The sequence below is a fragment of the Aegilops tauschii genome, chromosome 3, assembly GCF_002575655.3.
Source record: "Aegilops tauschii subsp. strangulata cultivar AL8/78 chromosome 3, Aet v6.0, whole genome shotgun sequence".
In the NCBI taxonomy this organism is placed as follows: domain Eukaryota; kingdom Viridiplantae; phylum Streptophyta; class Magnoliopsida; order Poales; family Poaceae; genus Aegilops; species Aegilops tauschii.
The window spans coordinates 15,622,805-15,638,108 of NC_053037.3; positions in this window are offsets into that span (position 1 = coordinate 15,622,805).

Consider the following 15,304-nt stretch of genomic DNA (forward strand, 5'->3'; position numbering starts at 1 on the left):
ACAACTAGAAAAGCAAAGATAGAAGTGATTTCGAGGGGTGGTCATCTTGCCTGCAAGGTTCTCAGAGTTGTCGAAAGCTTGATCCTCGTAAGCGTACTCAACAGGTTCCTCATTCACGAACTCGTCTCCCGGCTCTACCCAAGACAAGAACACAAGCAACGGAACCACAATCAATCACGAGAAATGCACGAGCAACATGATGCAACACATGTATGATATGCGAGATATGATATGCGATGCATATGCGTGCTCCGGAAGGAAAATGATGAACATGGCAGTAACTTGGCAAACCAATCATGCCACTGGAAAGATGAGATGATTTCGGTTGAAATCGATATAAAGATCACCGGAAACGGATGCACGGTTTGCAAATGGCAAGCAAAACAAGAATGACACGAATCTGCGATTAACAGCATGATAGCACTTAGAATGCAACAAGTAACAATGCTACAGCACTCCAACATAGCAATAGAGTACATGGCAGTAATCTACAGGAGATGCTTGACAAAAGATGAACACTGAGCTACGGCTAGATCACAACACAACAAGCTCAAACAAGCATGGCAAAAGTACAAAAGATAACAGGTTCACAGACTTGGTGAAATTACTGGACATGGCAGAAAACAGCATCAGGTAGCAATGTTCAGAGCATGAAAACAACATGCTACAGGAACTTAACATGGCAAAACAAGGCATGGCAGTGTTCTACTAAATTCATATGACAAAAGTCCCTTACTGACCCTAAGCCAAAAAGGACCAGAAGATATGATGGCAAGCATGTAAACATAGCAAGTTTCGTTATCAGGTTTCAGACTTGGCAGAAAACAGAGCATGGCAGAAATAATAATATGAAGGCATGTTGGTGAGCTTGATGCACTCACCACAAAGCAATGCATGACAAAACAAGCATACCTACAGCAATATGGCATGTTTATGAAGCTATCCATGGCAAGAACAAATGCATAGCATGTATGGATCAACTACAATAAGCTTGGCAAAATTGCATATCATGTTAAGAATCTGCCAGAAATATTTTATAGCAAAAATAGAGCAAGATTGAGTCATGCTATGGCACTCCATAATTGCAAACAAGGACAGGAATGGATCAATTACAACAATAGATACAAAACATCCTTACTGAACATCTCCAAAATATGCATGGATCTCTCTGTAGCATCAAGTTTACATGTCAACAAAATAACAGCAGACAAGGACTTAGAGAAAACACTGTCCCTGAAATCAGAAACATTACGGGGCCTAGATTGCATGCTTGTGCTAGTCACCACAGAGATCACAAAAATACATGGCATACACCACTGGAAAGATGGCATGGGATACAACAAAACACATGTAGAGCTCATGCCCATAAGATGCACAGATTAAATGATAAAAAATGACAAATCTCCAAGTTCTGCTAAGAACCAGCAGATAACAGCAACTAGCCCTCTTGCAACAGAGATTTGGGCATCAAGATGACCTCTAATGAACATGGTGCAAATGATCAAAATGTAGAGCATCACGAGGCGAACAATTTGACATATTACACGTGCGAAACAGAGCTGTATGCAGAGAGTTATGCACTGTTGAACAGAGGCACTTAATGTAAAATAAAAAGACTTGGAAGTTTTCGGGGGGCTCGGGAAAAGTCAACGTACTGTAGATCTCAGATCGGATCGAGGCCGAAGCTCTCGATGGAGCTCGCCGGCGGGAGGAGAGGAGAGGGAGGCCGCGGCGGCCGGCGTTGGGGGGGGGAAGAGGAGGCGACGCGCGGGGAGGCGGCGGCGCGGCGGCGGAGGAGGCGCCGGCGGCACGGCGCTCACCGGCGATGGCGACGGCCGGCGATGGCGGCGCGGCCGGCCGGCGAGGCGACGGCGGCGGCGGCGCGAGGCTCGGGCCGCGGGCGGGGAGCGGGCGACGGCGCGGGCCGGGAGGGCCGCGGACGGGCCTGCGGGCTTCGGCGGCGGCGGTGTACGGGCTTCCACGTGGCAGCGCGCCACTGGTCTAGGGCGGCGGCGCGAGTTGTCCGGCCGGCGGCGGACACGTCCGGCGCGGCGCGAGGAGCGGGTTAAGGTTTCGTCTGCGATCGTTTTCGGGAGGGCTCACATATAAATAGGTAGAGAGAGCTAGGAGGCTCCAAATGAGGTGCGGTTTTCGCCCACACGATCATGATCGAACGACCTACAGCATGGAAGAGAGTTTGGTGGGTTTTGGGCTGTTTAGAGAGGGGGTTTTGCTGGAACATACAGAAGGCATCTGCGGTTACCCGGTTAACCGTTGGAGTACCAAACGACCTCCAAATGGAACGAAACTTGACCGGTGGTCTACCGGTGGTATACCAAGGCCACTTGACAAGCCTCGGTCCATTCCGAGAAAGTTTGACACCCGCTCACGAAAGAAAACAAGAGGGGTGCGCCGGAGGAGATAGGAGCGCCGGAATGCAAAACGGACAACGGAAAAAATGCTCGGATGCATGAGACGAACACGTATGCAAATGCAATGCACATGATGACATGATATGAAATGCATGACATGAACAAAATACAAAACGAAAAACAAAACCCGACCACGGAGGGAATATCATAACACATAGCCGAAAATGGCAAGAGTCGAAGTTACAAATATGGAAAGTTACATGCGGGGTGTTACAACATCCCTCTAGTCATCTAAGTGATACATGATCCGAGTCAACTAGGCCGTGTCCGGTCATCACGTGAGACGGACTAGTCATCATCAGTGAACATCTTCATGTTGATCGTATCTGCTATACGACTCATGCCCGACCTATCGGTCTCTTGTGTTCCGAGGCCATGTCTGTACATGCTAGGCTCGTCGAGTCAACCTAAGTGTATTGCGTGTGTAAATCTGGCTTACACCCGTTGTATGCGAACGTTAGAACCTATCACACCCGATCATCACGTGGTGCTTCGGAACAACGAACCTTCGCAATGGTGCACAGTTAGGGGTAACACTTTCTTGAAATTTTAGCGAGGGATCATCTTATTTATGCTACCGTCATTCTAAGAAAATAAGATGTAAAACATGATAAACATCACATGCAATCAAATAGTGACATGATATGGCCAATATCATTTTGCTCCTTTTGATCTCCATCTTCGGGGCGCCATGATCATCTTCGTCACCGGCATGACACCATGATCTCCATCATCGTGTCTTCATGAAGTTGTCTCGCCAACTATTACTTCTACTACTATGGCTAACGGTTAGCAATAAAGTAAAGTAATTACATGACGTTCCAGTTGACACGCAGGTCATAAATAAATTAAGACAACTCCTATGGCTCCTGCCGGTTGTCATACTCATCGACATGCAAGTCATGATTCCTATTACGAGAACATGATTAATCTCATACATCACGTATGTCATTCGCCACATCCTTCTGGCCATATCACATCACATGACACTTGCTGCAAAAACAAGTTAGACGTCCTCTAATTGTTGTTGCAAATTTTTACGTGGCTGTTATAGGTTTCTGGCAAGAACGTTTCTTACCTACGCCAAAACCACAACGTGATATGCCAATTTCTATTTACCCTTCATAAGGACCCTTTTCATCGAATCCGATCTGACTAAAGCGGGAGAGACAGACACCCTCTAGCCACCTTATGCAACTAGTGCATGTCAGTCGGTGGAACCTGTCTCACGTAAGCGTACGTGTAAGGTCGGTCCGGGCCGCTTCATCCCACGATGCCGCCGAATCAATATAAGACTAGTAACGGCAAGTAAATTGACAAAATCGACGCCCACAACAACTTGTGTTCTACTCGTGCATAGAAACTACGCATAGACCTAGCTCATGATGCCACTGTTGGGGATCGTTGCAGAAATTTAAATTTTTCTACGCATCACCAAGAGCAATCTATGGAGTTTACTAGCAATGACAGGGGAGTGCATCTTCATACCTTTGAAGATCGCGATGCGGAAGCGTTGCAAGAACGCGGTTGGAGGAGTCGTACACGTAGCGATTCAGATCGCGGCAGAATCCGATCCAAGCACCGAACAACGGTGCCTCCGCGTTCAACACACGTGCAGCCCGGTGACGTCTCCCGCGCCTTGATCCAGCAAGGAGGAGGGAGAGGTTGAGGAAGAAGGCTCCAACAGCAGCACGACGGCGTGGTGGTGGTGGAGTGGCAGTTCTGCGGCAGGGCTTCGCCAAGCTCACGCAGAGGAGGAGAGGTGTTGGGAAGGGGAGGGGCTGCACCTTGGATGTGGTGCGGCTGCCCTCCCACCCCCCCCCCTCTATTTATAGGGGAAAGGGAGAGGGGGCCGGCCCCCTCCAGATGGATCTAGACAGGGGGCGGCGGCCAAGGGGGGGAGGCTTGCCCCCCAAGCCAAGGGGGCGCCCCCTCCAGGGTTTCCCCCCAACCCTAGGCGCATGGGCCCTAGGGGGGGTTTGGCGCCCAGCCCACCTAGGGGCTGGTTCCCCTCTATATTCAGCCCATAGGGCCCTCCGGGGCAGGTGGACCCTCCCGATGGACCCCCGGAACCCTTTCGGTGGTCCCGGTACAATACTGATATTCCCCCGAACACTTCCGGCGACCGAATAAGGACTTCCCATATATAAATCTTCGTCTCCGGACCATTCCAGAACTCCTCGTGACGTCCGGGATCTCATCCGGGACTCCTAACAACATTCGGTAATCACATACAAACCTTCCTTATAACCCTAGCATCATCGAACCTTAAGTGTGTAGACCCTACGGGTTCGGGAATCATGCAGACATGACCGAGACACCTCTCTAGCCAATAACCAGCAGCGGGATCTGGATACCCATGTTGGCTCCCACATGTTCCACGATGATCTCATCGGATGAACCACGATGTCAAGGATTCAAGCAATCCCGTATACAATTCCCTTTGTCAATCGGTACGTTACTTGCCCGAGATTCGATCGTCGGTATCCCAATACCTCGTTCAATCTCGTTACCGGCAAGTCACTTTACTCGTTCCGTAATGCATGATCCCGTGACCAACTACTTGGTCACATTGAGCTCATTATGATGATGCATTACCGAGTGGGCCCAGAGATACCTCTCCGTCATACGGAGTGACAAATCCCAGTCTCGATCCGTGCCAACCCAACCTGTAGTGCACCTTTATAGCCACCCAGTTACGTTGTGACGTTTGGTACACCCACCCAAAGCATTCCTACGGCATCCGGGAGTTGCACGATCTCATGGTCTAAGGAAATGATACTTGACATTAGAAAAGCTTTAGCAAACGAACTACACGATCTAGTGCTATGCTCAGGATTGGGTCTTGTCCATCACATCATTCTCCTAATGATGTGATCCCGTTATCAATGACATCCAATGTCCATGGCAGGAAACCGTAACCATCTATTGATCAACGAGCTAGTTAACTAGAGGCTCACTAGGGACATGTTGTGGTCTATGTATTCACACATGTATTACGATTTCCGGATAACACAATTATAGCATGAACAATAGACAATTATCATGAACAAGGAAATATAATAATAACCATTTTATTATTGCCTCTAGGGCATATTTCCAACAATAGGAAGTATTGCTTGGTGATTGTGGATGACTATTCAAGATACACTTGGGTGTATTTCTTCAAGAGGAAGAGCGAGACCCAACAAACCGTCATTGACTTTGCAAATGAAGCCCAACGTCAACACAATGCAAAGATCTTGACAATAAGAAGTGACAATGGCACCGAGTTCAAGAACTACACCTTGGATGAGTTTCTTAGTGATGAGGGGATCAAGCATCAATATTCCACACCTTACACCCCTCAACAAAACGGTGTTGCGGAGAGGAAGAACCGGACGTTGATGGATGCGGCAAGGACCATGATGGCGGAGTTCAAGTCTCCATACAACTTTTGGGCCGAAGCCATCAACACCGCGTGTCATGCATCCAATCGGCTCTACCTCCGCAAGGGCTTGAACAAGACTCCATATGAGATACTCACCGGTAACAAGCCCAACCTCAAGTACTTTCGGGTGTTCGGGTGTAAGTGTTTCATTCTCAAGAAAGGTGTTCGGTTGTCTAAATTTGAGGCTAAAGCTTATGAGGGCATATTTGTTGGTTATGCTACAAACTCTCATGCTTACCGTATCCTCAATAAATCCACGGGACTTATTGAGGAGACGTGTAACGTGGAGTTTGATGAGAATAACGGCTCCCAAGTGGAGCAAAGTGGCACTTGTGATGTAGGTGATGAAATTCCTCCTCAAGCCATAAGAAGAATGGGTGTTGGTTTTATCCTACCCATTGAGGAACCCCTTGTGGCCGAAGGAGAAGGACAATGCTCCACTCAAGTGGAGCCATCACCAACCCAAGGCCCACACGCTTCCGAAGAACAAAGTGAAGGCCCTCAACCTCATGAACAAGACCAAGGGCAAGATCATGCTCAAGACGGTGCTGACACACCAATTGATGCCCAAGGTCAAGTTCTCTCCTCCGAGCAAGTTCAAGATCAAGAACAAGCTCAAGACGGTGCTCAAGATGATCAAGTGACCGCTCCTCAACTCACCACCGAGGAGGATTTGGAGCGTCGTGCCGCCAAGATTGCATCCAAGCTCTCCACCAAGGGTCATCTCATGAAGAATGTGCTTGGAAGCATTCAAAAGGGGGTAAGCACTCGTAGACAATTGGCAAACTATTGTGAACATCACGCGTTTGTCTCTTGTGTTGAACCCCAAAAGGTATATGAAGCACTCGAAGATCCGGATTGGCTTAATGCCATGCATGAAGAACTCAACAACTTCGAGTACAACAAGGTGTGGAGATTAGTGCCAAGGCCAACGGGGAACCACAATGTCATTGGAACCAAGTGGATATTCAAGAACAAGCAAGATGCTCATGGGACCATCATCCGCAACAAGGCACGATTGGTGGCACAAGGCTACTCCCAAGTCAAGGGTATCAACTACGGTGAAACCTTTGCTCCTGTTGCTCGCCTTGAATCTATTCGTTTGTTGATTGCTTATGCTTCTCATCACAACTTTAAGTTGCAACAAATGGATGTGAAGAGTGATTTTCTTAATGGTCCTATTAATGAGTTGGTTTATGTCAAACAACCCCCCGGGTTCGAGGATCCCTACTTTCCCGATCATGTGTATCAACTCGATAAGGCACTCTATGGCCTTAAACAAGCCCCACGTGCGTGGTATGACCACCTTACCGAGTTGTTACAAGATCGTGGGTTTGAAGTTGGGCTAATCGACCCCACTCTTTTTACTAAGAAGGTCAAAGGGGAGTTGTTTGTGTGCCAACTATACGTTGATGACATTATCTTTGGCTCCCCTAACAAAGCTTTCAATGAGGAATTTGCCGCACTCAGGACCTCAAAGTTCAAGATGTCTTCCATGGGAGAGTTGAAGTTCTTTCTCGGTTTCCAAGTAAAGCAAAGAAGAGAAGGAACCTTCATCAACCAAGCCAAATACACTCAAGACATGCTCAAGAGATTCAAGCTAAGTGATGTCAAGTCGGCGTCCACTCCAATGCCCACCAAGTGCCAACTTGACATCGATCCCAATGGTAAAGCGGTGGATCAAAAGGTATATCGCTCCATGATTGGTTCCTTGCTTTACCTTTGTGCATCTAGACCGGATATCATGTTGAGTGTGGGAATTTGTGCACGGTTTCAAGCCGCACCTAAGGAAAGCCACTTTGTGGCGGTCAAGCGAATCTTTCGATATTTGGCTCATACCCCAAACTTTGGCTTATGGTACCCAAGAGGAGCAAACTTCAAGCTTGTAGGGTATTCGGACTCCGATTGGGCGGGAGACAAAGTGGATAGGAAGTCCACTTCCGGAGGGTGCCAATTCCTTGGTTGCTCTTTGGTAAGTTGGTCTTCTAAAAAGCAAAGTTGTGTGTCTCTCTCGTCAACCGAAGCGGAGTATGTGGCGGCCGGCAGTTGTTGTGCACAACTCTTATCGATGAGGCAAACATTAAAGGATTACGGTGTCATTTGTGATAAAGTGCCTCTTTGGTGTGATAATGAAAGTGCCATCAAGATTTCTCTCAACCCCGTGTAACACTTCAAGACGAAGCATATTGAGATTCGGTATCACTTCATCCGAGATTACATTAGGCGAGGGGAGATCAAGCTCAACTACGTCAACACCCATGATAACCTTGCAGATATTTTCATGAAGCCTTTGGATGAAGCAAGATTTCGCGAGTTAAGGCATGAGCTAAATATCATTGATTCGAGCAATGTTGCTTGAACCCTTGCACACCCCACCACACTCAACTTGTTGTCTAATCTAGGTGTAGGCATGGACATAGGGGGGTGTTGTTCTCTCAATGAACTCTCCCTCCCCCCATTATGCATAAAGTGATCAACTCTTTCACATTAGCCATTTTTGATGGTACTTGTGCTTCAAAGACGAGTTTTGATCATGGGCCCAAGGATAATTCTTCGCGGTGCCATACCAATTGACTCAAACATAGGTGGCTCCGGCCACCGCCCTCTCCTTGGAGAGTTTGTGTCTCGTTTTTGGCCTGTGTTGTCTCTTGCCTCTCTTCCTTCGTGCCGAGCTTGTGCTTATGGTGTCCAGTGTGTTAGCTCTTTGGTGTGGTCTCTCGCTTGAAGGTTCCGTGCTTCGGTGTTCTCTCTTTTGGTTGAAACTGTCTTTTCTTGAGCTCACGGTACTACCGCGGCCTGCCACGGTACTACCGCAAAAGGGGGGGGCAGTACTTCCGCACCCAGCGCGGCAGTAATTTTTTACTGCCGCCTGGGGGAGCGGTACTACGGCCTCGGTGTGGTACTTCCGCCCTGGCGGTACTACCGCAATGACGTGCGGTACTACCGCGTGAGGAGCGCACGGTACTTCCGCACCCAGCGCGGCAGTAATTTTTTACTGCCGCCTGGGGGAGCGGTACTAAAGTCACGGTGCGGTACTTCCGCCCGGGGCGGTAGTACCGCGATGACGTGCGGTACTACCGTGCGGTCGAGGGCGCGTGGGGGGTTAAACATGGGCAGGGGGATTTCTAACTCCCCCATACCCATTCGTCTCTCTTCCCACTCCGTCTCTCTCTCTCTCTCGCTCAAGAACGGCGCCAAAGGTCCTCGCCGGATCTCCGTCTCTGGCCGATCTCCTCGGATTCCGACCGGTGGGATCGTTCCCCACCACTCCCTCTTGCCATGGAACAAGGTTTCTCCCCAATCCCTCCTTTTTTTGTTCGTCTTGTTGCTTTTAGGTTTTGGGGAGATGCAAGTTGTTCTTGAGATTTTAGGCCAAATCTATGCAAGAGTAGGACGTAGGAGAGTAGTTTTGTGTAGTGATGGTACTTGCTATAGTTGTCCCGTGATGGATTTGATCGACCGTAGTACCGCGTGTTGACACGGTTGTGCTCAGATCTCCGTGGCCGTTTCAGATCTGCAACCGTGCGGTACTACCGCTCTTTAGGTGCGGTACTACCGCACGTCCGGTACTACCGCCCTGCTGGTGCGGTACTACCGCGTCTACGGTACTACCGCTCCTTGGAGCTGTACTACCGCACGTGGCGCAACACACGATACTACCGTTGTCTCAAATCCCTCTTGTGGCACTTCTCACGTGCCATGTCTAGTTGTTTTACCTGCTTTGCCGTGGTCTTTGCATTGATCCTTCTCGCGTTTCATGCGTGTTTGTTTTGTGGTGTGTGTTTTAGGTGGTGGCTCAGGTGCTCCGGCTCGCCGCTCCAATCCAAGCCGTGACACGGGATCCAAGCGTATGCACAACACAGAGGCGGCAGAGGGCTCCAATGCCCCCCAACGCAAAACCAAGACCACCGCCACCAAAGAGAAGGAACCCGCCATGGGTATGGATGAGATACCGCTTGCTGAGTTCATCTCTCGGAGGAAGATCAATCCATATGGAAACCCTCGTGCCAACTTTCGAGGGAATGAGCTATTCTGGACCAAGCAGTAGAATCTCATTTATCTGGATGTCATCAAGGCCAAGCAAAACACCTATGTGGAGCTGAAGTGGATCAACATGCATCACATGCAAAAAGAGGCGCACCGGGAATACTTTGGTGAGGCTTTAGACCTAGTGGAGCAATTTGGCATTGAGCATATCATCTCATTCCACAAAGACTATGATCCTGAGATCCTTGCTCAGTTCTTTGCCTCAATGCATTTTCATCCCAATGAGGAAAGGACCATGACTTGGATGACCAATGGTCGGCAGCTGACTGCTACTTGGAAGGAATTCATGACTTTGCTTGGGGTTCCGGATGAGGGGCTCGCCACACCCCAAGGTGTTCGCCCTCATGCCAATCCCGAGTCTGCCAACAAGAACAAGCTTATGCCCTTCTATGTGGAGAAGAAGCTCTCCAATGGCAAGTCATCTTGGGTACTCAACTCCTTTCTTGACATCATGCACCGGATCTTCCGCAACACTCTCTTCCCACGCATTGGGGACAAGGACAAGGTGCATGCCTATCTTGTGGATATGATGCTCCTGTGTGAAGATGCTCGCAACTCTCAGACACTACCACTTGATGTCTCACATATCATGTGGCATGAGCTTCGGTTTGCAGTCTACAACCGCAAGGTCCCCATCTATGGACCTTATCTGTTTCAGTTGATCTCGGCTACTTGGGAGCGGGTCTACCCTCAGGATGAGTTTGAGGCCCCTGGTTGGATCCGGCATGAGCCCATCAACCTCCGTATCAAGCCTCAGTGGGCCAACACTACCTCTCGTGCTGATACTACGGCTGCCATGGACGTGGATGCAAATGAAGATGAGGAGGAGGCAGCAGACGAGGACAGCTCTGAGGGTTACATCCCTCCCACCTCTGAGCCTTCTTGGGCTAAGCGACTGAAGAACAAGATGAAGGTTTTGTTCTGTATGCAGGCAAAGGGGCAGTACGAGACCCATGTGGCTTCCAGGGAGACTCGCCGCCGCGAGAAGCGGATTTTCAGGACCTTTGGCGAGAACATATCTAGCGGGTCAGAGGTGCACATCACCCCAGAGGTAGAATGGATGCGCAAGCAGGGTTATCGGTGGACCGAGTCTGAGGAGGAGTCCGTCCCAGCTGCAGAGTCTGACGGGGAGCGTGCAAGTGACTACTCCGCTTGAGCCACCACTATTGTTGTAGGTGTCCTCTCTGCCTTTTTGGCGTCTCGATGCTAAAGGGGGAGAGAGTGTAGGATTTGCGAGTTGTGTCGTGTTTGGGTCAGTTGAACTTCGTCTATTTCGTTTGCTTTGGTTTGCTTTGGTTTGTGCCCGTGAGACCTTCTATCATATGGTGTAAGACATATGCACTCTATCGTACCGTAGTGAGCTTATTCTATCTTGTGCTTATTACATTATGCTCCTGTCTATCTTTCTTAGCTTTAGCCTTATTGCAAGATTTGCCATGTCTATAAAATATAGGGGGAGTGTTGATCCTAGTATGTGTGCCGTGCGGTCCAAAGCACTCATCAAGATAGCACACATCTAGGGGGAGCCCGTCTATATTTTAGAGACTTGGGGTTTGCCCTTGCTCTTTGCGTCATACCCTCGTGCAAATTCCGTGTTGTCATCAATCCAACAAAAAGGGGGAGATTGTAAGGGCATTTTTATCCCTTAGTTGGTTTTGGTGATTGATGACAATGCTTTTGCGGACTAATCATGTGCATCGAATATTTCAGATATACTGACTAGGCACAAGATGATTTGGTTCCCCTCGAAGGCTATGGAAGACGGCGTTTCTCTTCGTTTCTTTTCGGTGGTATTGAGTCGTAGGGAAGCCGTACTATTAAGACGGGGTCCGCGTTGGAAAGGTTGGGTGGATTCATCACGTACACATCTTCCTTTGCACCTCCTTTCCTCTAGCCTTTGGAGTATCCTATGTTTTCCTTGTCTATGCAAATATTGCTCTTGCTTGCTGAACCAGGGCGTGCGGTAGTACTGCTCCTTAGAGCGGTAATACCGCAGGACCTTGCGGTAGTACCGCCCGCTGGTGCGGTAGTACCGCAAGGGCCCACGGTAGTACCGCTTCTAGTAAGCGGTAGTACCATGGTATCTGACTTAGTTCCGCAAGTACGCGGCAGTAAGGGGCGGATGTAATTTTTTACATCCGCGCCTCGCGCGGTAGTACCGCTGCTGGCTTACGGTACTACCGCGTCGGGTTTTTGCATCGACTCCAACTCTGCGGAAGTAGCCACAGATGTAATTTTTTATATCCGTGCCTTCCCATCTCTGGACAGCCCCTGCCTTGCGGTAGTACCGCAAGGGGGAGCGGTAGTACCACGCCAGCAGTACTACCGCCCTCTGCTTTAGTGCATTTTAGGCTGTTCTGGTCTCTGCTGCGTGGGCAGTAGTACCGTGGGGCCCTGCGGTAGTACCGCATGCCCCTGCGGTAGTACCGCGCCTCAGGTACGGTAGTACCGCGTTGCGCAGGCTGAGTTGGTGGATAACTGTTGGATTTGTTCTTCCACTATATAAGGGGTGTCTTCCTCCTCTAGTTGACCACCTCTTCCACCTCCAAGCTCCATTGTTGCTCCAAGCTCCATTGTTGCTCCAAGCTCCATTTTCGCCCGATCTCCTTCCCTAGCCAATCAAACTTGTTGATTCTCTAGGGATTGGTTGAGAAGGCCCCGATCTACACTTTCACCAAGAGAAATTTGAATCCCCCCACTAATCCCTTGTGGATCTTGTTACTCTTGGGTGTTTGAGCATCCTAGACGGTTGAGGTCACCGCGGAGCCATAGTCCATTGTGGTGAAACTTCGTTTTATCGTTGGGAGCCTCCAATTAAGTTGTGTAGATTGCCCCAACCTTGTTTGTAAAGGTTCGGTCGCCGCCTCCAAGGGCACCAATAGTGGAATCACGACATCTCGCGTTGTGTGAGGGCGTGAGGAGAATACGGTGGCCCTAGTGGCTTCTTGGGGAGCATTGTGCCTCCACACCGCTCCAACGGAGACGTACTTCCTCTCAAAGGGAAGGAACTTCGATAACACATCCTCGTCTTCACCGGCTCCACTCATGGTTATCTCGTGCCTTTACTTGTGCAAGCTTATTTGTGCTTTATCTCTTGCTTGCGTGTGTGCTTATTGTTGTCGCATCATATAGGTTTCTCACCTAGTTGCATATCTAGACAACCTACTTTGATGCAAAGTTTAAATTGATAAAGAAAAGCTAAAAATTGTTAGTTGCCTATTCAACCCCCCCCCTCTAGTCAACTATATCGATCCTTTCAGTCGTGGCTGTGAAATTTTTAATTTGTGTGACTGACATTCAGTGGTCGGCGCTACAAGCAACCCGCCACAGCTGCCGCACCCACCAGTGACGAGTATCTTGGCACGCCCGCCGCTGCAGGGCGCACACCTGCCCCTATGCCATGTTAGCAGTGGCGGAGGCCCCTGGGAGCCTCGTCAGTCACTGTTTGGGCTTTTCCCGCCCACCACTACTAGTCTTTTCCCGCCCGCCACTGCTAGGCATTCCTGCAGTAGTGCCAGAGCTACATAGTGGCGACTCCCGTGTTGCAACTGCCACGGCAAACGACCGATCGGGACAGCGAGAGGAGATGCTGGAGATAGAGGCAACCTCTCTGATGGCAACCATTGAGGGCAAGATGCTACAATCGGCATTCGGGTGCTACAGTGGGCACCACCGGAAGCTGGAACAATTGTTTCCCACGGCGACATTTTTTGCATTTGCTACCACCGTTTTGTGGTTTTCTAACCAGCGGCAATTTTTGCTACGACCGCCTTTTTTACTTTGCTGGAACTAGCGCTCAGTTTTGTGTTTTTGCTATCACGAGCATTTTTGCTTGCTGGAACAAGCTACAATTTTTGCTACCGTCGCGGTTTTTGTTTGCTGGAACAGCGCCCGATTTTCCAATTTTGCTACCAACGTTATGTGGCTTTTGCTGGAACCGTCATGAATTTTTGCTACAACCGGCAGGAATTTTTGTTGCGGTCAACAAATTGAGGGCAAGGTACAGCACGAGCCCGACGACGAGTGCTGCAATCGGCGGCCATCGCCACCGGAGTTGCAACCGCGGAGATTGCACCGTGCACGTTGTTGCATGCGTGGAGACGACGAGGCGATGGCCGCTGCTTTGTGTTTTCACTCTGCTATACTTGGATGTGAATTTTTTGGACGAGGATAGCTAGCGGCCGGCTGCACGCTGGCTTTCGCGAGCGGCCGGCGAAAAGTAGAATTTGCTTTGTCCCCTAATAATGATTAAATAGTAATAATTGTCCCCTAATTAATATAAAAAACAATTATAATTCATATATTTGAAAAAGTACTGTGTAAACAGAAAAATATTATAAAAGTATCCATGTGAACAAGTGTGAACATATTTAATTTGAATTTCGATTTTTTTAAAAGTCATAATTTTTAAACCGCACATCGGAATTAAGATCCGTTTTCACCGTTGGAACCATGACGGTATGCCCTTCGAAACTAGATACCGCATAGGTATGTTTCGTCGAACTTTTTTGTGTGCAATTTAGTCTCCGTTTGATGCTACTGTTTAGCCGTCGATGTGCAACTAGCTGACAGTCGATGTGCAACTTTTCCCTCTAACTGTGGATATGCAGTTTTCACTGATGACACCACCCGATACTACTCTCTACCAGTGAAATTGCAATTTCATCAGCTGCCTCGGTGCCCTGGCCAACTGCCTGGTAGTCGTCGCGCGTGTGCAGCCCCCGCAACCACGTTTGAGGGACTATCCGATAAGATTATGCCACCCCGCAGTCCGTGTGTGAGCAACTATGTCGGCCAGGGTGTGCACTCCCGTAGTAGCGCGTGAGCAACTACCCCATTGTACATGTGCAACTCCCGCATCAATATGTGTGCGACTATGCGAATGAGAGTGTGCAACTCCACGACCACACATGTGCGATTATGCTGACAAAAGTGTGCAACTTCGCATCCGGGCGTGAGCACCTCCCACAACAATTCATGTGCGACTATGCAGATGAGATTGTGCAACTCCGTGGCCACGCATGTGCGACTATGCCGTCGAGAGTGTGCAACTCCACGGCCATGCATTAGCACCTGCCGCAGCAGTACGTGTGCGACTATGCAAACGAGAGTGTGCAACTCCGCGGCCACACATGTGCGACTATGCCGACGAGAGTGTGCAACTCTGCGGTCGTGCATGCGCTACTGCGCCAACGAGAGTGTGCAACTTCGTGGTCCTATGTGTGCAACGATGTCGTCGCACATGTGCAACTCCCGCAATCTTGCGTGAACTACTATACCAACGAGAGTGTGCAACTCCCGCAGCGAAAGAGAGTGGGCACCTATACCGATGAAAGTGTGCAACTCTGCGGCCGTGCGTGTGCGACTATGCGAGCGAGATTGTGCAACTCCGCTG